We start from the raw sequence: 24944 nt of genomic DNA, 5'->3' as shown, positions 1-24944 counted from the left end.
CACCCAGGTGCCCCTATACTGTAGCAAATTTATACAAGACATGATGTTCTTGAAATTTTGTACGTCTATCAACTGATACTTATCAATGTATTCAAGAAAACCGATAAATATCGTAATGCTACGACTAACTCAATCCATTTCAGTATTATGAACTGTAACATGGACACATTATGTGTCATAATTCAGTAAGAAACTATCAATAATTTGTCCGGATAAAGTATGAATGACACCATAATTTCTAAGGGTTAGTGGCCAAATTAATCCTTATATATATCCTTTCAACAGTATCTTCTTAAAAGCAGGTTAATTTTTAGTCTTCCCAAGGACTGGAAAGAACTCACAATATTACACACCTACCTTATGATTGGTTACAAGCTATACATATGATATTTTTTAAGAAAAAAAGTCAGAGTTTCCCTAGAGAACATTTAGTGAACTTTGAATTCAACACTCATTCATGATAGTGACCATTACTGAAACAGGAAAAGAAGTAACCATCTTACCCAATCAACTACTACAAACGTAGAGTTCATAGCAAATGCAAGACAGAAATCATTCCTGTTGTACTATGCACATACTATGTACTATGTACTATGTACTATGTACTATGCACATACTATGTACTATGTACTATGCACATAGTATGTACTATGCACATACTATGTAATAAAAAAATAAATGCATGCATAAATTGAAAGGATAAGGACTGGAAAGAAAACAAATGAATGGCTTGGAGATGAAATGATCGCTACGTGGAAACCCCCAAATAATCAGCATACCAATTATTGAACAAATGGTAGAATTTACCAGGTTGGGCTACGATAAGATCAATATAAAAGTTTGTTGCATTTAAAGTTATCAGAAATGACTTAGAATAAATATTTTCAAAAATTATGGTTTATCATCCAATGTCTGGTACCTTGTAAAGTTCAACATGCTAGAAGTTTATAGAGAAACACCTTACAGTAGACTTAGGTAAATTCTTTGGTCAGGTACAATTGTTGTTTCGCAATGGACAATTAATCATTGGAAAGAATGAATAGACTCATCCAGAAACACACCGATACATGTATGGAAAAAGGATATTAATAGAGGTAGCAATGCACTAACTTGGGGACTCATCAATTAATATGACGGGATAATTGGTGATCAATAGAAAAACTAAAGCACATGGACTACTTTTCATGTCTTTATTTTATTTAAGTTTTATTAACTTATTGAGAGAGAGTGCACACGGGACAGGGTTAGAGACAGAAGGAGAGCGAATCCCAAGCAGGGTCCACTCAGCACAGAGGCTGACCTGGGGCTCGATGCCACAATCACAAGATTATGACCTCAGCGGTATGAAGAGTTGGATGTTTAATGGATTGAGCCACTACCCACACATGCCTGGACTTTTCCTCTCATGTCTTTTTTTTTTAAGAGCTATATTTGCATAGTGAAAGCCATGACTTATTTGTGAACTATATCTCTGTGGTTTTTAAAAAAATGTTTATTTTTGAGAAACACAGAGAGAGACAGAAGGCGAGTAGGGGAGGCACAGAGAGAGAGAGAGAGAGAGAGAGAGAGAGAGAGAGACAGAGACGCAGAATCTAAAGCAGGCTCCAGGCTCTGAGCTGTCAAGACAGAGCCCGACGCGGGGCTCAAACTCACCAACCATGAATCGTGACCCGAGCTGAAGTCGAATGCTTATCTGACTGAGCCACCCAGGCACCCCTCATTTTATATCTTAAACAAACCTCATTACTGATAGATGAAGGACATGAAAAAGAAACCTGTTACAGGATTTTATGAGAAAATATACTGTAATGTTTCTCGGGGTAGGGAAAATATATTTTGGACCTACTCCATCAAGAAATACCCAACATTCTATTAGATAGGTTGTTCTGCCTGTGATATTTATTGGGTTCCCTTCAGCTTTAAAAAGCTCATGTGTGCATATGATTGAAACAATCTCATTCGATACATAAAAGCATGTTCCATTAAGAGCAAATGCCTTACTCATTCTTCCAAATTTTCCAAGTTTCAGGCTTACAAGTTTCTAACTTAGTGAAAATGCTCCCTGGATACTGCTGAGCAATTTTGTAAATTGAGTTTGTGAACTTGACCCTGAGTTCCTCCAAAGAATTGGGTTTTGATGAATGAACAATCAGACTAAGGTATCTGCATCAATCCTCTGTTCATATACAATTATTAAAACTTAAAATTGCACATGGCCCTTATGACTCCCCCTCTAATTGGGATGTGGTCAAAATGGACTATTCCCCCAGCATGGATCTGGGAAAATAAAGGGCTTCTGTTTGTAACTATGATGTGGAGAATGGAATAGGTTCCCCTAGCAATTAAACCATTAGGGGAATAAAAAACAGCTCTGAAATCATCCTATGTTTCAGTTAAATATGTGCGGAAGAATCTCAAAAGAACATTTTTGTATACAAGCTATGCCATTTTTAAAAGACACCGTAGGAAAGAGATCTGTGTGCAAGGCCCACTGATACGCACAGATAAATGACTGTTGCCCAGGTTCTGTAATTGTGATACTGTAAACTAGCCAGATCTCTCCTAAGACCCATAGGAGCAAGACATTTCATTTTTGAAAACTCTCTAGCAAAAATATGTTTTTAATAATACAACCCTAAGTGTTCACTCTCATGGTCCGCACTGCGGTGTTTCTATCATGAAGACCGCATGGGAGCTATACCGCCCGGAGCCAGTTGCAAGAACATAGGTGCATTGGTAAACTTAGCCAAGGAAAGCCTTAGAACTCATTCTCCAGTCTAGAAAGAATTATTCCTGTACATGTCTTTAGGGACGCCCTTCTTCTGCCCCTAGAAGCACAATATATAACTAAACTTTGACTTCTCTTCAACCTTTCACCAAAATGACCTACATGCCAAGGTTACTGTGTGGGCTTTATTGAAAAAGCAACTTGTTAATTCGTATTTTACCTAGTTGCTTAATTAACAGAGAATGAGATTAAGCATCTGCCTACATTCCATTGTCTCTTCCCCACTTGAAAATGTTTTCATTCTATACTCAGATGTGCAAAGAAATGTTATGACATCTTGATTTATTGAAAAGTAGATCTAATCCTCCCCACTTCATTAAGAGAGGGAGATGATCACACACTGTCAACCTATCAAATCTGAGCAGGACAGTTCCTTCCATTCATGTTCTTACATGGCTTGGTCTTTTGGATAAGGGCTCAGTCTACCATGGCCCCACTAAGAAACGCTTATCTCCAAGATGACATCTGTGTCCATTGGCAAACCACCATGACTTCATGGTGCTCAGGAGAAGGAAGACTGGGTACACATTGCTTCCCTGAATGCTCACACAGAAACCCGTGTGGTCTGGATCCTGGACTTGGTCGTATCTGTGTCATCTATCCTGCTGGGAAGGTGTGCCATGCACCCCTGGTCCCCAAGCCTGTACACGGAAGCCTTCACTCCCTCTCTGCAGCCTCTGTTGACCCTGTGCCCTTCTCAGCACCTCTGTACCTCCCCATTACACTTACATAAACTTCTACATTCCCTACATGTCACACAAAAGTTCAGGTGAGCCATACCCCACTCCTTCAACCTATGAAGTCACAACTCTCAGGCAGTATATCTGTATCCTTCCCAAACCATGAGAGACCACAAGCCATTGTGACAATTGGCTTTCTTTGAGAGCACTGTCATGGCCCCAGTAGACACCAGGGAGAGAGGCTCTAGCATTCCAGGACATTTTCAGTTGGGAAAAATGAGGTTTCTAATCACTACACACTGTAGGCTTCTCAATTCATTACCTGTGTCTATCTCATATCCCTCTTCAAGAAGGTGCCAAGAAGCCAGCCCAGTTTTAAGAAGTGCTATGGCATGAATGTTTGTGACCAGCCAAAACCCACCTCTAAATACTTTTCCCTACTGGGTTGGTATTTGGAGGTGGGGCCTCTGGCAGGTGTTTAGGTCATAAGGGTAGAGCCCTCAAAATGGAATTAGTTCCCTTATAAAATAGACCCCAGAGAGATCTCCCACCCCTTTGGCAATGTGAAGACATAGCAAGAAGATGGCCATCTATGAACTAGGAAATGGGTTCTCACAAGACACTGAATCTACCTGTGCCTTGATCTTGGGCTTGCGGCCTCCACAACCACAAGAAATGAATTTCTGTTGCTTATTAAGCCACCGAGTCCATGGTATCTGTTATAGCAGCCCGAAAAGTATGAGACAGGGGCAGAAGTTTTCAAGACACCACTGAAGAAGCCAGATTTGGCCAGAGATTGCTATTGACAATTCTTATTCAAGTCCTCTGAGAACCAAATTAATGAAAACAAAAATATTGTGCTAGTTAGTCACATTTTACTTAGCAAAGAACATCACTGAGTAGAAGAATATTCACTGGGTTTCCAGACAATTTCATCTCATGCCTTCTGCACTCTTTTCTTTAATATTTAATGATGGAGCCACCCCCAAGCAATATGTACCAGCCAGGTACTAAAATGATACTGCATGCTGTTCCTCACACCTGCAGATAAAACCCTTCCTACGATGACATTCAAACAGGCCTGCATTATACCTGAGTGGAGGTCAAAGTATTTCATGCAGGACCAAGCTTGGGAACTGATCATTTATCCATTTTCAGGCCCCTGGGAGTCCTCTATTCTGACCCACTGCAAAATTTCAATTCTGGGACTGCTGGGCAAGAATGTTTTGTCTGGACGCACAGAGGGATCACTAGAAGAATTACAGCCCACTGTCCAACTAAGTCCAATATTATAATCTGATAAAATGAAAGAGGAAGTTGCCTGGTGGAAAGTAGGGGATCCTTCACAGGGCTGTGAGCAGGGCTCGGCACAGTGAGGTCTGTGGCTGCCGGCCAGATGAACTGTCCACATAATAGCATCTGAGCGGTTTAAACGCTACAACCTGCCATGGGCATCGTATCTTCCTAATTAGAGATAACTCCTCTGAGCAGGACCGTGTTGGCAGATATAAAAGACGACGTGGAGCCCAGCCATCTCACTCGGATTTGAAATGAGGCTCTGGATCCCCCATTGTCTTTGGGCGAATGCAGGGCACCAAAGCAACTGCTTTCTTGCAAAATGTGTAGGTCGACAGAAGGGAAAGAGAAGTGGGACCTGCCCACAGAGGGACACATGTGGGCATCCAGGTACAGCTGGCAATGGGGAATGGAGACAGGGAAGCAACTACATACACCCAGGGGGCCGGGGCAGGGCCAACAGGGATGGAAATGGACATGCTGTCTGCAGGAAAAGGTGCACAGGTATCATGGAGCCCATACCACAGAACAAGGAAGAGGCAGGGCAGGGACTCTGTCATTTGCTAGGTGTCTTACCAGGTGACAGATTAACCTCTTGCGGGCCCAGTTTCCTCATGGACAAAGTGAGGACCCTCATACCTAACTATCAGCATCGCCTGTAGGGTCAGACACAAATCCTCACCACAAATACTGTCCTAGGTAGAAGCAACTTCTTTTTAAGGACACTATTGTGCAGAGAGGGGCCAAGATGGTGGAAAGGCATGGGCATTTTTTTGCATCTCGTGCCTCTGAAATGCAGCCAGATCAACACTACACCATCCTGCACACCTAGAAAACTGATTGGAGGATTAAGACAACAATCTGCACAACCTGAAGAAGAGAATTGAGCAGGTACGCGGTGTGGAGAGGTGAACTGGGGGAGACAGAAGCCAAGGAGGGCAGGGAGAGGTTTTTGCTTGCAGAGACAGGACAGAGATGCAGTGGGGGGGGGGGCGGGGGGAGAGTACAGAGAGCATATATGAAAAGACCCAATGCTAATACAATCCCCAATGGGTAAAAACTCAGAGCTTTCTCCCCTAAGGTCAGGAACAAGACAGGGATGTCTGCTCTCGCCACTGTTATTCAACATAGTATTGGAAGTCTTAGCCTCGGCAATGAGACAACACAAAGAAATAAAAGGCATCCAAATCGGCCAGGAGGAAGTCAAACTTTCACTCTTCACAGATGACATGATATTCTATATGGAAAACCCAAAGATTCTACTAAAAAACTGCTAGAACTGATCCATGAATTCAGCAAAGTTTCAGGATATAAAATCAATGCATAGAAATTGATTCCATTCCTATACACCAATAATGAAGCAACAGAAAGAGAAATCAAGGATTGATCCCATTTACAATTGCACTAAAACCCATAAAGTACCTAGGAAAAAATCTAACCAAAGAGGTGACAAATCTATACACTGAAATCTATAGAAAGCTTATGAAAGAAATTGAAGAAGACACAAAAAAATGGGAAAAGATTCCATGCTCCTGGATAGGAGGAACAAATATTGTGAAAATGTCAATCCTACCCAAAGCAATCTACATATTCAATGCAATCCCTATCAAAATAACACCAGCATTCTTCACAGAGCTAGAACAAACAATCCTAAAATTTGTATGGAACCAGAAAAGACACCAAATAGCCAAAGCAATCTTGAAAAAGAAAACCAAAGCAGGAGGCATCACAATCCTGGACTTTAAGATGTATTACAAAGCTATAATCATCAAGACAGTATGGTACTGGGACCAAAACAGACACTCAGCTCAATGGAACAGAATAGAGAACCCGGAAATGGACCCACAAACATATGGCCAACTCATCTTTGACAAAGCAGGAAAGAATATCCAATGGAATAAAGACAGTCTCTTCAGCAAGTGGTGCTGGGAAACATGCAGCAACATGCAGAAAAATGAACCTGGACCACTTTCCTACACCATACACAAAAATAAACTCAAAATGGATGAAAGACCTCAATGTAAGACAGGAAGCCATCAAAATCCTCGAGGAGAAAGCAGGCAAAAACCTCTTTGATCTTGCCCGTGGCAACTTCTTACTCGACACGTCTCCGGAGGCAAAGGAAACAAAAGCAAAAATGAACTACTGGGACCTCATCAAAATAAAAAGCTTCTGCACAGCAAAGGAAACAACCAGCAAAACTAAAAGGCAACCGACAGAATGGGAGAAGATATTTGCAAATGACATATCAGATAAAGGGTTAGTATCCAAAATCTATAGAGAACTTATCAAACTCAAGACCCAAAAAACAAATAATCCAGTGAAGAAATGGGCCAAAGACATGAATAGACACTTCTCCAAAGAAGACATCCAGATGGCCAACTAACACATGAAAAAATATTCAACATTACTCATCATCAGGGAAATACAAATCAAAACCACAATGAGATACCACCTCACACCTGTCAGAACGGCTAACATTAACAACTCAGGCAACAACAGGTGTTGGTGAGGATGCGGAGAAAGAGGATCTCTTTTGCATTGTTGGTGGGGATGCAAGCTGGTGCAGCCACTCTGGAAAACAGTATGGAGCTTCCTCAAAAAACTAAAAATAGAACTACCCTATGACCCAGCAATTGCACTACTAGGCATTTATCCACGGGATACAGGTGTGCTGTTTTGAAGGGACACAGGCACCCCCATGTTTATAGCAGCACTATCAACAATAGCCAAAGTATGGAAAGAGCCCAAATGTCCATCGACAGATGAATGGATAAAGAAGATGTGGTATATACATACAATGGAGTATTACTCGGCAATCAAAAAGAATGAAATCTTGCCACTTGCAACTACGTGGATGGAACTGGAGGGTATTATGTTAAGCAAAATTAGAGAAAAACAAATATCATATGAATTCACTCATATGAGGCATTTAAGATACAAAACACAAACATATGGGAAGAGAAGCAAAAATAATATAAAAACAAGGAGGGGGATAAAACATAAGAAACTCTTCAATATGGAGAACAGAGGGTTACTGGAGGGGGTGTGGGAGGGGAATGGGTTAAATGGGTAAGGGGCTTAAGGAATCTACTCCTGAAATCATTGTTGCACCATATGCTAACATGGATGTAAATGATAAAAAATAAATAAATTTTAGAAAGCATTTGCCTCAAAAAAAAAAGATAGTACTGCCTGTTTAGTATAAACATGAGAGACTATTAATTTCTTTGTTTCTTTTTTAAATTATAGGTTTCTTTCGTGCATTAGTTAATAGCATATAGCCATCCAGGGTGTAGGAACCTATTCTTGGTCTGATTAGTAGTGGACACTATCAGTAAATTCACTTAATACATTAAAAAACAACTTACGGGGTTGATTTCCAGCTTTGTAACTTACTACCTGCCTGACACGCTATAAATTATTTAAGCTCTCAGACTGAGTACCGCCTCAGCTCCATATAGTAAGTGCCTCACGGGGTCTTGTAAAAATTCAAAAATTGCACATGTAAAAAGATATGCGTGTATGGTATGCGTGTATACCCGGTGAATACATATTCTTACATATGCATACATATACACTCATACACGTTTATGTGTCCATAACAATAAATATCATTTCACTGCCATTTCTTTGGTCAAAATCTCAGCAAGTAAGACTCTTTTATGCTCTATTTGTCACAGAAAGTGGCCTTCTATTGGTTATCATTTGTGGTGCAGTTTTGTTGTTTTTGTTTAGAAAACATTTTCCAGGGTCACCTGGCTGGCTCAGTCAAAAGACCATGAGATTCTTCATCTTGGGGCCATCCGTTCCAGCCCCATGTTGGGTGTAGAGATTAATTCAATAAACAAATGAATAATTAAGTAAGCTGGAAAGGAAAGGGAAGAAAAGGAAAGGAAAAGAAAAAGGAAAGGAAACGAAAAATAATTCTCCATAGGAGCTCTGTGGACACTGACCCTTGACATAAGCTCCTATCACACCAGGTTATACAATTGTTTCAATTGTCCAATTGTTTCAATCCTAAAGCGTTCCACTGCACTTTCCATGTCCGGTTTGCAGGCTCATGTAAGTTTCAGGCCTTCTAAAGGTACAGACAGACAACAACATATAGTATGTGTATCCATCATTTGAACAATACATCTGCTGTCACTGCTATATTCCAAGTTTGAGCTACATCCCATCAATGAAGATACATGCATGTGTGTCCATGGGTTAACATGCTTATTTTCTTATTCACCTTCTGTGTTTTGGACATACCCATACCTGATGTTATACTTGTATAGTCATCTCTGTTTTCTTTGTGTGTGTGTGTGTGTGTGTGTGTGTGTGTGTGTGTGTGTGATTTGAGCTACAACACGTCATTTGCGTTTCTCGTTGCCTTTTGAACTCGACTCACTGTTTAGGGTTAACATGAACAGGGAAGGTATTTCTAAAGCTGGTACTGTCCCAGTGTTTCAATTAGTGTACTTTTAAAACCACATTAAGACCACCTGTCATGGCCCACATGGTAAGGGTGTCACAGTACAATTCACTTCAATGTTTGTCTGTCCAGGACAGTGTACTCAAGAAATATGACTGAAGTGACACTGTGGTTCTAATGAAGATCACGCCTCAGAGAGAGCACTTCCTAAAGTAATGGCCCCTTTCAGCTACATAAATGTCAAGGCAAGGCAGGGGGCCTTCAGTTGGTTACAACTTTACACTTCTGTGTGCTTTTTCTGTACCAGACCCTGATTTAGGTAGCAAAACTCAGTGCATTGGATAGACACTGACAGTCTGCTGACACCCCGGCATAACCATGTCTCTTTTTCTTAGATTCCGATTTTTGCTCAGTGCTCTTACCAAAAAAAGGTCATTTAAAAAGCATGTGGGGAGCCTGGGTGGCTCAGTCGGCTAGGCGTCCGACTTCAGCCCAGGTCATGATCTCACGGTTCGTGGGTTCGAGCCCCACGTCGGTCTCTGTGCTGACAGCTCAGAGCCTGGAGCCTGTTTTGGGTTCTGTGTCTCCCTCTCTCTCTGTTCCTCCCCTGCTCTCACTCTGTCTCTCTTTCTCTCTCAAAAATAAAGATTAAAAATAATTTTAATAAAAAAAATATAAAAAGCATGTTCTACATCTCAGTAGGTGAAATGTTTGATTATTGGGTCATGTTTTCTTTCTTTCTTTCTTTCTCTCTCTCTTTCTTTCTTTCTTTCTCTGTTTCTTTCTTTCTTTCTTTTCTTTTCTTTTCTTTTCTTTTCTTTCTCTCGTACTATTTTGCTTTAGCTTTCTTTGGCAGGAATTACCTTTACGATATTGCATCTCAAAGTTTCAACTTGAAGCAGGAACAATGACTTCAACTGTGGGCCTACTGTAGGTGCAGATTAACAGCTCCCACTCCAAACAATGATAGTCTGAAACCTAACAAGATCACCACGTGATTTTTACATACCTTAAAGTTTGAGAAGCACACAAGCGAGGCATGGCAAGGACAGCTCCGTTTGCAACTTTAGTCCAATGGTTTTAAAATTTGGATACACGTTGGGGCACCTGGGTAGCTCAGTTGGTTAAGCATCTGAGTTTTCATTTTGGCTCAGGCTATGATCTCGTGGTTTGTGGGATGGAGACCCACATCTCGCCGTTGGGATTCTCACTCTCCACATCCTCTATCCCCCTCCCCTACTCATGTGTACATGCTCTTTCTCTCTCTCAAAATCAATAAACATAAGTAAATAAAATAAAAATGGGAAACACATTACAAACTGCATTAAGAGATTTAATAAGAGATTTTGTCACACTGTTCTAGGGAGGCATTGGGATTTTTTTTTTAAATGCCCATTGTTTAGGCTAATGTGCAACTGCTAACATTAAGAACTATTTTAATTAGGGGGCGGCTGGATGGCTCAGTTAAGTGTCCGACTTCGGCTCAGGTCATGATCTCACAGTTCGTGGGCTCAAGCCCCGACTCAGACTCTGTGCTGACAGCAACAAGCCTGAAGCCTGCTTCAGATTCTGTGTCTCCCTCTCTCTTTGCCCCTCCCCTGCTCATGCTCTGTCTTTCCCAAAAATCAACATTAAAAAATTTAAAAAAGAACTGTTTTAATTAGTATTGAGAAGAAAATAAAAGAAATCCCTATGATTTGCAAAAAGAAAATATAAAAATTGGTTTGTATGTATATATGTAACCACACTCAAAATTTTTTTACAAAGAACCAAGGATCTGATCTTGGGTGATTAGAATTAAAAATGCAAGCAGTGTAGGGGTGCCTGGTTGGCAAAACGTGTGTGACTCTTGATCTCCGGGTTGTGAGTTCAGGCCCCATGTTGGGTGCAGAGATCACTTAAAAATAAAATCTTTCAAAAATCATTTAAAAATGGAAATAGTATAAAAAACAACATAGATTTGGTGGATTTGAAAATCTATGCAAAGAGGGGTGCCTGGGTGGCTCAGTCAGTTGAGCAACTAACTCTTGATTTGTGCTCATTATGATCTCATGGTCATGGGATCAAGCCCTGTGTAGGGTGCCTCTTGAGTGTGGTGCCTGCTTGGGATTCTCTCTCCCTCCCTCCCTCTGCCCCTTGCCCATTTGCGCTCACACATGCTTTCTCTCTCTCTCTCAAAATAAATAAATGGTACTTAAAATAAAATCTTTGCAAAGAGAACAGAGACAATATTGTGACAAGTGAAACTTTTAAATACTAAGAATGTTTACTCCTAAGTGCCATACAAGCATCTCAAACTTAGTATCTAAGGATGCGGACTCCTACGCACATCAAGATCTGAAGGATTTTAGATTTTTCCCTCTTTGCAACTCAATGAGGTGCCTGCCACCATTTCATGGATGTTGGCAGAATACATGAGATCTTGGGTCAGAGGTGAAGGAAAGATTATTATTCACAACACATCAAGGAGGTGGAGCACTTACCCTGTTTTCATCATTTCCACCTGCCCCAATGTCTTTAGGGGTGAAGCAAATGTGCTAAGATGGGTGTGTACATGTGCTGTGGGTTAGGTTACAGGACAGCAATCCTGAGCTGGAGGAAAATGAATGGTTTATAACAGGAAGTAGACAGTGAAAACCACTGTGGTGCTGGTATCTCCCCAGGAAGACATTATTTTTTCTTTGGTTAGAGAGACCATGAGCGGGGGAGAGGGAAAGAGGGAGAGAGGGAAACCCAACCAGGCCTGCGCTCAAAGAGGAGCCCATCGCAGGGCTTGATCACATGACCCTGAGATGCTGACCTGAGCCGAAATTCAGTTGGTCGCTCAACAAACTGAGCTACGCAGGCACCCCACCGGGAACACATTTCTAAGGGAATAAAAAACAGCATACAGAAGTTGTGGACAATTTGGTTTGCTAGAGTTCTAAGTAATTCCAATAGGTTAGGTCATCTAAATGTAATAACAGAAAAAAAATTTAGAGAAAAACTTTGTACTTTTCCATTAGGGCTTCTAACAAAAGAATTTGATCTTTGTGTGTATCTAATCAAGCCAGATTTTCAAACAGTAATTCAAAGATCAGTGGGTATTCTTCCATCAATTTCATTAAACCATCTTTATAAATTGAAGTTTAATAAGTACGCCTTAATATATTAATAAATAGTAAAATATTAATGCTTATGAATCATAATAAAACACTAACGCTTAAAATCTGTAAAAAAGAAGGCACTGACCACACAATTATCTTCTCACATATGAACTTGTTGATGACATAATTGGAAACAATGAGAATGACACCTGCTATCCATTAAGTGAGAATAATTTGCCAGGCACTCCACTAAGTCTTGTGTTAACGTCCCTTTAATAAAACCTTTGTGCCCCACTGTTCTAACCATCTAATTTCATGCCTCAAGGGGTAGAGCCTTAGAGAGCCTGCCGAGTTGAAAAAGTCACATTAACTGCATCAAGCTTCTGAAGGCAGGCACACCCAAGTTATCCGCATCCAAACTTGTGCTCATGAGAACATAAATAAGCAATAGGTTAAACGTGGCTCAGACACACATCTGATGCTATAGACAAAGTACTTGTTTCTGGAAACACATCCAATACTATAGACAAAGAACTTGTTTCCTATTTCTTGCACCTGGGTATGCTTGAAACAATTACATTGAAACCATTATATCTTTCCTGTAGATTGAAAACTACTTAAAACAAGATGATACCTGAATTTGTGCCATCTAAGCCTTACAGACAATCACACTCTATCTAAGGTCTCCTGTATCCTAGAAACACATGTACATTCTCGTGGGTTGACTAACTTTATGAAAACAAAAATCTAAAAATGTGCACAATCTTTTTTTTTTTAACTTTTTATTTATTTTTGAGACAGGGAGAGACAGAGCATGAACAGGGGAGGGTCAGAGAGAGGGAGACACAGAATCCGAAACAGGCTCCAGGCTCTGAGCCATCAGCACAGAGCCTGACGTGGGGCCCGAACTCACGGACCGCGAGATCATGACCTGAGCCGAAGTCGGCCGCTTAACCGACTGAGTCACCCAGGCGCCCCCACAATCTCTTTTTTAAACAACAAAGCTTCTTCTTCTCTGTATTTCATTCACATTTCCCTCCTTATACAGCCACACATTTTACAACCACATGTTTTCATGGCTGTATGATCTTTCTATCAGTTTACAAAACATTTTTTACTCATTTATTCACTAGCACGGAGTTGGTTTTAACTCTCCTTTTTCATTCTTTTGGGTTATTTCCAAATATGTGTTCATTTAAAATATTTAAACAAATATGTGTTTATTTTAAAACAGTATTAGACAGTAAAGTACTTATCCATTTTTATGCCCATTTTAAATGTTTTCATCACATGGCCATTCAGAAATTTTGAAGCAACAATGTGTGACTATAGAATTTTCATTATCAACTTAATGGCATAGTGTTACTATCATTATTTTATCCCCCACCCCACTCCACATTGATTAAAGTAGAATCATTTTTTGGCTGGGTATAACTGGTCATGAGGAGCATCGCCCTCGCAGGCGAACTCAAAATCTGCTGATGCACTGTTCAGCAACAGCTGGTGGCAAAGGAAAATCTGTAAAGCAGGGCTGAGAAGAAAAGAAAGAAAGAAAGAGGAGAAAGCTCTGCAGAACAAAAACAGGAGGCAATCCTCCCTCATCGGCCATTTTCCTCACACTGCTCTGTTCAGCTCCTTTCCTTCCTGTCTTCCAACAAGAACCCACACAAACTCTTGAGTCTTTTCCAGTTACATAAACTCTCTAGGGGAAATCTGATTTACTCTCCGCTAGGAATGGATTCTGCCCCAATTCCGACACTCGAGCCACGTATCTTCTCCCACCTGACCTGCTGACCAAAGCAGGGACTGCCCAATTGGCGGGACTTGGGAGTTATGGAGAATTCTCAGACAAGAGAGGAACGTGCTTTGAAGACCTGATATTCATGGATAGGGCCTGGGGGGTCTGGGAAAAATGCCTGACACTCTGCATTCCTAACAAGCTGCCACGGGATTATCCCTGTGTGGAGACAAGACTTTGGGCCACGAAGGAATAGGCCTCTGATTCTCCAAGTCGGCTGCATATTGGAATCACCCAGGGAGGTTTAACATAGCACTTAAAAAATCTTGAAATTGAGAATTCCAGTTCTTCTCAACATGGGCACATTTTCCCTCCCTGGTGTCTAGAGACATTTTCAGTTATCACAACGCAGACGAGGGTTGGTTGGTTACCTGTATGGAAAAGGTAGAGGCCAGAGATGCTGTGTAATACGTTGCACAGCACAGGACAAGTCCCCTGAGAAAGCACTGTCCAGCCCCAATGTCAATAGTTGCAACATTGTGAAACCTTTGGGGAACTCCTACTCCAGATCATGTCTGCTACATGTGCTATTTATTGTCACAAAATTAATTCTGAACGACTTCACTGATGGATGACTGGCTAATGTCTGATGAAACATGTTAACCAAGCAACTGGTGTGAATAGTTGCCTTTTTGAAACTGGGAAATGGATTCTGTGTTTAGCTCTATTGTCAAAGACAGTAGGACGGGAGAGCAGATGTCGGCCCGTGTTGGCGAATTTTGGAGTGTTGGCCCTTGAAATCGTTCGTTAATTGAAACCATGAATCCTGCAGGGCAGATTTTTGAGAATAATTCACTGTGCTGTGATGCTTTTAAAAATCAAATTCCTTAAGAAAGAGCTTCTGTGTGTTTTATCACATTATTCTTTGCATGATGCACTGTAGCTAAGTACTTTATAAACAGAGTGTTTTATGACCGACTTGAAAAGTAAACTATCCTACATCCGCAGGACGAAATTGGAGGGTGGCTCGTACCGTTGAATCAAAGAGATAAACTTGGCAGTCTTCAGAAACCAGAGGCACATGCTTCTCAGAGAACCAGTCGGGAGGGGCGTTTTATGAATTTTATTTCATGCAGTAGCTTATCTTGTATTTTCTGTATTTCCTTTGGAGCTCTGCAAAAATTCTTCACAGAAGGGAAAAAACAAGAAGAAAACTCTCAGTTGGCATTTTTACTGCAGCACAGAAACCAGATATATGTATCAAACAAATGAAGAGAAAGCAAATTTGTCACCTGAACTCCAGAAGCGAAGAACCCAAAGACTGGAAAATAATAATTATCAGGAAGTTTTATGGAATTTCAAAAAAAAAATGGCATTAATGAAACAGCCTTCAGTGCTGATTCAAACTGTTTACTCATAATTCCACCTGAGTAAAAATGTATATGAAGAAGCCAATAACCATCATTTATTTTCTATCAACTTAAAAAAAATTTTAATGTTTATTTATTTTTGAGAGAGAGAGAGAGACAGAGTGTGAGCGGGGGAGGGCCAGAGAGAGGGAGACACGGAATCGGAAGCAGGCTCCAGGCTCTGAGCTGTCAGCACAGAGTCCGATGCGGGGCTCGAACCACAAACCGTGTGAACATGACCTGAGCCGAAGTTGGATGCCAAACCGACTGAGCCACCCAGGCGCCCCTGACCATCAACTTTTGATGAGTCTGTGTATATATTTGTATGTGTGTGTGCGTGAGTGTATGCACACATACCTCACAGGATGGAATTATGAACGCAGATCTCAGGGGGAGGATTTGTGACCTATCAAATAGTTCAAGATTATTCTACATACACAAAAATCCAGCTGTTTACTCTGCCACCTTACTATATGAAAAAGAGAAAGACAAAGAAAAGAAATAAGAGTAAGTCAAGAATAGAGGGTATCGTGAACAGTCTATCATTCCCAACTGTTGAATTGATCAACCAATAGTCAGCACTGATCGGTACATATTGAAAAGCGTTAGGTCAGTACAAAGACTGAGACTCCAAACGAGCATATTTAAATACTTCTAGAAATAGTCTGTCTATAAAACAGATTCAGGGGTGCCCTATTGGCTCAGTTGGTTGAGTGTCTGGCTTCGGCTCAGGTCATGATCTCGCGGTCCATGAGTTCAAGCACCCTGACACTCTGCACTGACAGCTGGGAGCCTGGAGCCTGCTTCAGATTCCGTCTCTGCCTCTCTCTGCCCCTCCTCTGCTCGCACTCTATCTCTCTCTGTCTCAAAAATAAACATTTAAAAAATAACAAAAACATATTCAGACCTTCAAGTACTTCTATTGTTTTCTTCTGCTAAGAAATAAGTTGTAGTCTAGTCTTGCCACATTTAAAAATGTTGCCAGTGCACTAGAATGGGGCCTCAGATTTTCCATAAGACCTCGAAGCTGTTCCTCCAAGCAAGGGGTGCCCCAGTCGCCAAGACCAAATTAAAGAACCCCTTAGCCAAACCTAACACGAGGAGCATCGCGGTGGTGGCTGGTGCTAACATTCCACTTTTGCAATTAGACACATCAGCGAAGGACCTGATGCCACATGGTTTGGATAGAGCAGCACTTTTGGCTTTGAAGCATCAGACCAATGCCCCAAAGGAAGCCGCTGATAGGGTCATCTTTGGCACAGTTACATGGGAAGTGAAAACCGGCAGTGTGGCTGGAGAGGCTGGGCTCCGAGCTGGCTTCTCAGACAAGACTCCTGCTCCCACGGTCACCATGCTTTTCATCTCTGCCAACCAACCATAACTGCAGGTATTGGGTTGATTGCTTCTGGGCAGTGTGATGTGGTCATGAAGTTACTGCCTGACGTCCCTGTTCACCACTCAAGGAAAGTAAGGAAAATGATGCTTGGTCTCAATAAGGCCAAGATTCTGGGTCAGTTTGAATTTCCGACCATCCAAGCTCCCCGCACTGGTGGAGTTCTGCACTGCTGAGACCATGGACCACTCTGCAGATGGGCGGGCCACCGCTTCTGCGGTTTCCTGACTGGACCAGGGTGAGGACGTGCTGTACTTGCACAGCCTGGCCAAGAAGGCACGGGATGAAGGACTCCTAGCTGATGTTGTCCCCTTCAGACTACCAGGAAAAGATACAGTTCTCAAAGATCAGGGCATTCAGCTACAAATTCTTCTTTCCTGACTGGTGGTGCTTCAGAGACACTGATGATGGCAGAGGAAAAATCTCTGGCCAGGTGTTATAAACCGAAGGCATATTTGAGAGATTTTGTGCATGTGCCTCAGGATGCAAAGGATCCACTTTTACTTGGGTCAACATATGCTCCATAAGCTCCGGAAAAGGCAGCATTAAGAACGTATGGTACTGATGTCTTTGAGTCTCAGGAAGCCTTCTCAGGTCAGCTGGCGGCTGATTTTAAAGCCACAGGTTGGCTTTTGCAAAATACTTGGGAAGAAACACCAAGGTTGGATTACCTCCTCTGGTGAAGATTAACAACTGGGATGGAGGGCTGTCCCTGGCACACTCATTTGGAACCACTGGCTGCCGGTTGGTCATGGCAGCTGCCGACAGATTATGGAAGGATGGAGACCAGTATTGCTTACTGGCTGCCTGTATAACTGGAGGGCAGGGTCATGCTTTGCTAGTGGGAGCTTATCCAAATTAATAGAGACAGAGGAGGTGATCTGGAGTTTCTGTGCAACAGTTGCACTAGGCGATGCCATTTCGATGCATCACCAAATGCTATCTGCAGTTCCTAGCTCCTCGTAGGAAAATACAATTTGTGGCCACTTGTTAAATTCTTTGGAGTTAAGCCTTGCTAGTGTTCCAAGTCTCCCAGTAATCTTGGCTCACTGTTCTTTGAGGGATTTCTTAGTCACCAGATTCTGATACAGTGATACACTTAAAATTTTAGTTTTAGGGGTGTCTGGGTGCCAAAGGCTTAAAGTTAAGCCACCAACTCTTGGTTTGGGCTCAGGTGATGATCTCACAGTACGTGAGTTTGATCCCCACATTGGGCTCTGCACTGGCAGCTGTGGAGCCTGCTGGGGATCTTCCCTCTCCCTCTCCATCTGCTGCTCCCCTGCTCAGTCTGTCTCTCTCAAAATAAATAAGTAAACATTAAAAGAAATAAAAATAAAATTTTACTTTTATGTTTATTTTAAAGAGAGTGGGGGAGAGGGGCAGAAAGAGAATCTTCAATAGGTTGCACGCTCAGTGCGGAGCCCTATGGGGGCTTGATCTCAGAACTGTGAGATCATGACCAGAGCCCAAATTAAGAGTTGGACGCTCAACTGTCTGAGTTTGCCACGTGCCCCTACACAGTGACACGTTAATGCAATTGTTTTTGGTTTTTCCGTTTTCATTAAAGACTAAATGAGTGGTTGCAATTTCGGGAAGAGGTTACCTGAAATTTAGAACCATCCTTGTAACATTTGAAAGTTATAAATTATAAACATTTGAAAATTATTCCTATTTGTGATGTAAAGATAAGGGTTTCCTGTAAAATAGAAACCAATGTGCCTAAAGAAACTTACTTACAAAAAGATAATTCAGAGTTTAAATGTCACTAAAAACGTACAGTCAATATTTAGGCATATAAGTACCATGTAAACCTTAATCAAGTGAAAAAGCATTGAAGAAAATGAAAGAAATTATATACTGTGTTTCATTTTTTCTTATATAAAAAAGTTTAGGGTATTGGTAAATTCCCGAAGTCTATGATGGGGATTTGTGGGTCATTAATATTTACTGAGATGCTGTGAAAACTTTTTAAAAAGTTTTTCAAGGTTTTTATTTATTTACTTTGAGAGAGAAAGAGAAAGAGAGAGGGAGAGGGAGAGGGAGAGGGAGAGGGAGAAGGAGAAAGAGAGAGAGAGAGGGAATCCCAAGCAGATTCCATGTTGTCAGTGCAGAGCCTGATGTGAGGCTTGAACTCATGAACTGCAAGACCATGACCTGAACCAAAAACGAAGAGTTGGACTGAGCAATGTGGGTGCCCCAAAAGCGATACTCTTGATGAATAGCAAGATGCCTTTCTCAGGGGAGGTTATCAATAAAAGTGAACGCATGATTCACGTTTCAAGAGAGTGTTCTGAAGGTCTAGGTTGTAGTTGAAGGGTGACAGATTCGACGTAGGAGAGGGACCCATTAGCCTAGAATACCTTTGCTCCATTGACTAGGTGAGCACATATTTACCTTCCACTCTTCAGTTCACCTTCAGATTTTCATTAGCCACAATTTCTGCAGCTACCTCCTCACTACTCAGCAGCTGGAGGAACATGCCTGGATCCATGCCAATGTGTGATAAAAAATAATTAATGCTTACTTATTTAATTGGAGAGTGAGAGAGTACGTAAGCACGTGCACCAGTTGGGGGAAAGGCAGAGAGACAGAGAGAGGGAGAGAGAGAACCCCAAGCAGGCTCCACGCTGTCAGCATGGAGCCTGACGCAGGGCTCGATCCCAAAACCATGAGATCATGACCTGAGCCGAAATCAAGAGTTGGATGCTTAATCGACTGAGCCCCGCAGGTATTCTGTGTTGGAAACCTTTTCACATTCACTGCACATTTCACAGGAACACACTGAAATAAGGTAGAATCTGTAGAGAAAGAAAGTGAGACATGAATGTTCTTTGCGGGAGGACCACACAGCCAAGATTGGAATCAGGATCTGAAGCCAAAATGGAGGGTCTTCTGTCTCTTCCAGGAGAGGGCTGCCCAGACTCATTCGGAAGCACATTTTGAGCGGAAACCTGGAATGCTCTCCGGAGCGTTTCAGCCAATGTACTGATAGTGCAGATTGACTAAATAAGAGGTAACAGCCAATATGGATGGAGGAGGTCACCGAGACAATTGGATGAGTTAAACCACAGCCAACTCCCAAATGCGACACTGTCCTTGTGCCCACATTTGGATTTGTGATTCTCCTCAGCCATCTGACTGCATTCCCTCTGGGGTACAGCTTTGCAGTGGGGACTTTTCTAATGATAGGGAGCTAACCAGGATGTCCTGCTGGGTGTGGGAAAGACCCACTGTATTAACATCATTTTACCAGTGTGTCCAATGTTGAGGAATGTCACCAGCATTGAACAGGCAGGAAAAGATGTGTGGAGAATCTGAGTGAGTCACACACAATGCCAGACACAGAATCATAGCCTCATGAGATTCAGGAAAGGAGGGGAAGGATTCTGGAGGAAACAAGGGATCCCCAAACATGGATTGGCTCCTGGGCTTTGGCCACCCCTTGTTAATGATGAGCATTGATCCTGCCATCCTGCCATGTGGTAATGGGACCTCTCAGCAGTGAGAAATGTGACAATGCATTCTGGAAATGGACAGTGACGAACTCTGTAAATCAAATCACCCTGGTGCATATTTTTATACTGTGTGCTTTTCTGACACTAATAATACAGGTGCTACTCATAGGCACACATTTTGGACCTCTGTAACTTTAGAGGTTTTTTCTATTCATAATTACCAAATATTTATTTATTATTTAATACTACACAATATGTCACATTAATAAAATATGTGTGTGTATATTCTGGACACTATTTTAGTGACTTTTATCTTAAAAGGATCCTTTTATTTTTATTTAGTTATTTATTTTTACATTTATTGATTGTTGGCAGACAGAGAGAGACCGAGCATGAGCAGGGGAGGGGCAGAGGGAGACACGGAATCAGAAGCAGGCTCCAGGCTCCCAGCTGTCAGCACAGAGCCCGACGCGGGGCTCGAACCCACCAACCATGAGATCAAGACCTGAGCCAAAGTCAGACGCTTAACCGACTGAGCCACCCAGGCGCCCCTTAAAAGGATCCTTTTAATAAATATAATTGATTGCTTCTCACGTGTTTCAAAGGACTTTCAAGCCTTGATTGATCGACAATTAACTGTGTAAGGCTAAACAGATGTCCTTTATTGAAACATGAGACATAACTCCTTTAAACTTTGAATTTTCAACCTCTGTAGAGTTCACTGTCATGCGTTAAACTGCTTTCTTTAGACTGATCAGGCTAAAGATGAGCCAGGATGTTTGAGTAACTTAGGTGTACAAGGACTAGGAGACATTAGCATGTGGGCTCAATTCCAGGTCAGCATCGGTACATTCTCAAGAGTCCATAGATCCAAATATTGGTTTTCAGCTGCAGCCCCAACAAGAGAAGATGCATGGCAGGAGGTGGGGACTGGGATTCATCATTATTCTGAGGGCGTGGCTGTTCTCGGGGCATGGCTATTGTCCGGACATGGCAACAGAGCTGTGTGCACTGGAAAATTCTGCAGCCTTAAGACTGAATCTGAGGTCACTTGCCTTGCAAATACAGGGCAACATCACATGCGGCAAGAACAGGCAGGAAGTAAAATCGAGTGGTAAAGACCCAAGAACCCAAGCCTTGTCAGCCCTATGAATCAGTGATGGCTGGTGTTGGCCTTGGCCAGCCACAAGGAAGTAGGTACAGGGAGGACTGAAAAGGAGCAAATGGAGAGATCCCAGGGAGGATGCCAGCCCTTTCCCTCAGTGTAGACACAGGCTTGATGTGCACACAAGACATTTTCTGTAGGTATTATTTCCCCTGAAGCTGTGAGGCTGACCCTGACATTCAGAAGATCACAACACAAACCTGACACTGAATAGATGTGAAGGAAGTTGTCATATACCATTTGTTGGAGGGGAATATAAACAACACGTTAATGCAGCAGGCTGACGTTCCGACTTTGCATGGATGTCCTCACATGAGATGCCAGTCTTCTGCGCTCGTCAGAACCAGCATCTGTTGCATTTCTCCCATCAGTACAACTGCATGTTCCAAAAGAAGCATTTGTGCAGAATGTGACTTTGCTGCCAACTTCTCCAGATGTATACGGAGAAGAAATACTCAAAGAGCAGCCACGATTCAGCACAGATCGCAGCTATCTGTAGGTCACTCCGTGTTTCACTTCCTCTTTCATTAAGTTTAGTAAAAAGTCAAAACCTGTGTATTTCCCAAAGGAAGGATTCATGCATATACACCAAAGGCAAAACAAAGAACCAGTGTTGTTGTGAAAAAACTAAACTACGTGACTCTGTGATATAACTTATTTTCACTAATATGGATAAGTGTTGCTACACTTTAAGGGATTTTCACTATCCTAAAGCCAAGGTTTGACTTAATGCCTTCCTCTGGCCATCACTGTATGAGTTAATAATCACGGCCACCAGGCATCTGCTGTCAGTGGGAGGAAGTGAGTGCCAGAAATTAAGTAGGTGTTTGTTCAAAACATGAAATCATAAGGTTTAAGTTAAATTGAGAGCACAGCAAGGGATTGGTTTTCCTGACTGTGACAGAAATGAACACCTCATGCCATCATCCACTAATAATGTACCATAGTAAAATGTTATTACAACTAAGACTCCTTTTCATGAGCAACCTGTTGATGTTTTCAGAAAACAAACAGACAAAATCCCATTGTTATTTTTTTTCCTTCATATCCCCCATAGGTGTAATAAAAATCTCAAAAAGAATTTGAAATACCACTGCTATGAAAGATGATAACAGTAGCAAGAGGGAAAAAATCTATTCTAAAAATTTATCGCAATTTTTATTAGCACTTGGGGAATGGGAAGGAGAAAAAAGAGCAGGTGAATTTCTCAAATGCACACGTCACTTTTTCATCGGAGAGTATTCCTTTCCTTCCACATTGGCATCAGTATTCCGAAGTTTAGACCAGGACCTGTAGTCCCTACACAACAATACAAATTCGTTAAGTATAGTATATATGATTTGAAGCATTCTTCCCCTGATTGCTGAGGCCTCAGTAATTATTTTTTAAAATTTAAAAATTTTTTTTTACATTTATTTATTTCTGAGAAACAGAGTGAGACAAAGCGTGAGCGGGGGAGGGGCAGAGAGAGAAGGAGACATTGAATCTGAAGCAGGCTCCAGGCTCTGAGCAAGAGGTGAGCACAGAGACTTATGCGGGGCTTGAACCCACAAACTGTGAGATCATGACCTGAGCCAAAGTCGGACGCTCAACCGACTGACCCACCCAGGTGCCCTGAGGCCTCAGTAATTACTAAGTAATGCTCAATATCTGACAGGGTACCACACTTGAAAGACCAGTTTCTTCTTTGAGATACCTGACCTCCTGACCCACCACAACAGGCAGTGGTTGGGGTCACCACCAGCCTCACGCTTCAGAACTCCTTACTTCAAGGTTTCTAGGGAAGAACACGGCCCGAATTACTATGTGTGTTTCAAAGAAAAAAAAAAAAAAGATTTAACAACGCAATCCCTAAGCTCACTTTTAGCCATCCAGTTGAAACAGGATTTCAGTAGGTTTATGATGTCCCTTATCCCTACTCTTAGAAAAGCTACAGAGAATAAAGAAAACTGTTGGTGATCTAATCAAGAAAAAGGCTGAATTTAATCACACACGTTGCACAAAAGTAACGGTTACTTCAAAATCTTGCAAACGCAAGCTTCCCACAGCATGAGAACTCTTCTCCTATACGTTAAGATGCATTGCCTGTGTAAAAACAACAAAACAAAGCAAAAACAAAAACAGAAAAGTAGCACTCTTTATAGGGAACATACACACTTTTCATGTAAACTGCCAATGAATCCATATGGCTGGCTATTTAAGAAGGGTACCTTGTGAATTTTCGACACCCTCAGATCTGGTGGATAATTTTATATTGTATCTTCTGTGTTTATGCTGTGAAAGCAGGTACAGCATAAAGTGAACAGTTCACATTCTCATCCATTAAGTCCAGAGAGTGAAATGGATCTGGAAACAGGTTTCCATTTCTAAAGAAACAATGGCTTGGCTTAACTGAGCTTGATCAAGTAACCAAATCCAAATTCACAATATTCTATGAAAAGTAAGTTCCATAGCACTGTTAGAATCTTTTTACATGATTAGGTTTAAACATCCTATCATTTCAAACATCTTCTCACATCTTAAAATACTGGAATTAATGGCCAAAGAAATCAAGAGAAATAGAAAGAAGAAAAATAAAATGAAAAAAAAAAAAAGCCTAAACAGAAATAGGTATAACAAACATTATACCAAAGGAAATTCAAAATATTGGTGTAGGTAGAATTCAATATCGTGCATATATACATATCAGTATATATAATTGTGGGGAATAAGCTTAGGAATTCCCTGAGCTTGCACCAATGGGTTAACAAGGCATAAAGAATTAGAAAGCACAGGATGCTCACACACAAGTCTGGGTAAAAAGATGAGGTAAACAAGATTAGGTAAACAAAGGCCCCCAGTATACTACAAAGGTATAGAAATAAGACATCTCAGGATGAAAACATCAGAAATGAGGTAAACAAGATTAGGTATTCAGGACAGAAACACCCAGGCGTCCCTAACTAAGACCAACTTAGTACAATAGCAGAAAGCTGCTTTCACAGGAAGGAAGGACCCAAATAGGTAAATAGGTAAAGCAGGGCAGAAGTTGCCCTAAGTGGAGCTAATGAGCAAAAGAAAGGTGCCTTGTTGACCCTGAGGTAGGATGCTCTGTCTTTCTTGTTCCCTAGGCTAGTTTAGGTAAACAGACTTGGTGCCTCATGTCTGCTGTAAACAACCTTCCACCTAGCAACCCAAAACCCTAACACTACATATCTTAAAAACCCCATTTTCCCAAGGCCCATGAGTTAACGTTCACAGTTTCATTGTCTCTTTGTGCATGCTCATCATGCTTGTAAGCCTTCTTATCTTAATAAAAACGGAGCAAGGAACCTTACTCAGGACTCTTGCCTCTTCCCGGACATTGGCCTCTATCTCATTTCAATCCTGCGTCCGCTCTCTTGCTGGACAAGAGAGAACTCCAGACCCAGAGTCTGTGATATATAATCATATCATATACATGTTCAAACATGATACATATTATTGTGTATATAATATACATGATCTAGATACAAATATCTGTATGCATATACAA

The 24944-nt window shown here is 41.5% G+C and overlaps 1 pseudogene; it reads left to right on the top strand.

Annotated features, from left to right (window-relative positions):
* LOC125932330 (trifunctional enzyme subunit beta, mitochondrial-like) overlaps positions 1 to 17672 on the top strand; it is an 84778-nt pseudogene extending 67106 nt beyond the window's left edge.
* Positions 17673 to 24944: the final 7272 nt, after the last annotated feature.

This window comes from Panthera uncia, chromosome X, assembly GCF_023721935.1.
Source record: "Panthera uncia isolate 11264 chromosome X, Puncia_PCG_1.0, whole genome shotgun sequence".
Taxonomy (NCBI): Eukaryota; Metazoa; Chordata; class Mammalia; order Carnivora; family Felidae; genus Panthera; species Panthera uncia.
Note: the sequence above shows the minus strand (reverse complement) of the source record. Positions and strands in the feature narration are given on the sequence as shown.